The sequence below is a fragment of the Lineus longissimus genome, chromosome 12, assembly GCF_910592395.1.
Source record: "Lineus longissimus chromosome 12, tnLinLong1.2, whole genome shotgun sequence".
Taxonomy (NCBI): domain Eukaryota; kingdom Metazoa; phylum Nemertea; class Pilidiophora; order Heteronemertea; family Lineidae; genus Lineus; species Lineus longissimus.
This window is the reverse complement of record NC_088319.1, coordinates 9,165,340-9,166,672: the sequence shown is the minus strand read 5'-3', so window position 1 is coordinate 9,166,672 and position 1,333 is coordinate 9,165,340.

The window sequence follows — 1,333 nt, the reverse complement described above, 5'->3', positions numbered from 1 at the left end:
CTTATCAATTTACCAATCAATTTTATTATCCAAACGGGATTTACACGTCATCATCAAAAACATCATCATCCTCTTCTCCTTCCGAAAATTTAATCCCCTCAACAAACTGCTCAAGCTCATCATTTACCATCTCTACCCCCTCCCCGACTCGTCATCGTCCTCAGGAACTGTTGTGTGACCCTTTCCCAGCCGAGGCTGATCATCCTGACCACATCCCGCCTGGTGATCTGCTCACAATGTCCTTGATCATCGGTGTGGCCGATTTTCCACACTTTCCAAATGGTCCTCAGGTGACACTTGAAGCTCCTGTTAAGTCCAAGGGCTGCAGCAGCGAAGTACATCGTCCTGGAATGAAAGTGTCTGTCCCATTCTCTGCGGTGATTGCATCACGAAATTGTTGATTTCGATGCGCCGGATACCTGTCTAAAAGTAACAGGAACGTGGCCACTGCTACAAATGGCACAATCAGGGCCTGCAACCACTCAGTCGATTAGCGATTGGTGTCGGGCCCAACCATGTGGACTACCAGTTACCTGGAAAAATAAACAACAAGTATGAACATTTACATTACCTTTCTGAACAGTCAGACACGCACAATGTTTTGGTTCCATCCATGACAAACCTATAATAATTTTAGTCATAGAAGTTCTGATTTTCCTAAAAAATACTACCATTAACTAGAATGACCGTCAATGACAACACTGATGACGTCAGGTACATGTCCTGTACTACAAGCACGGACTTGTATTCTATGCCAATACTCACTCGCACATTGTCTGGAGCATTCGCCAGAAGCTGCCGAATGACGTCACCATCTGGTGCCAAGCCTCTGAAGTTGACCTCGGCTCGTCCTTTTCGTCCGTCTGTCGTAACTACTAGAGTCACCGTGCATCCAAGTTTCGGGTTGCCTTGGGATGATCTAATGTCAACATTCTGAGACCCAGTCGCTTCCATTGTTGATCTTGGCACCATATCAAACAACACGAACGTCTCATTCAAGTTCATGATGACATCAAAATCAGCGTCTCTGATGAGGTCGGCAAAATCTCCCCGGTAGTCGGCAACCAAAGCCTGGGCGTTGTCAGGTAACCCCCTTGAATCTTTGGTCTTCCTTCGATAGCTGATTTGTTTCCTGAAATGGAATTTGCATATTGTTAAAATTCACCGCATACAATCCATTAAGGCCGATCCATGCAACAGCGGAATAAAACTCACCTTTCCATAAAGTTGCTAAGCCAATGTGCAGATGCATGGAAGAGGTATCGCAGGGGTCTCTGTTCTTGTCTTTCGGCCTTCGTTTCGTTCGGAAGCTCTGCCCATCATTGCCGAAATT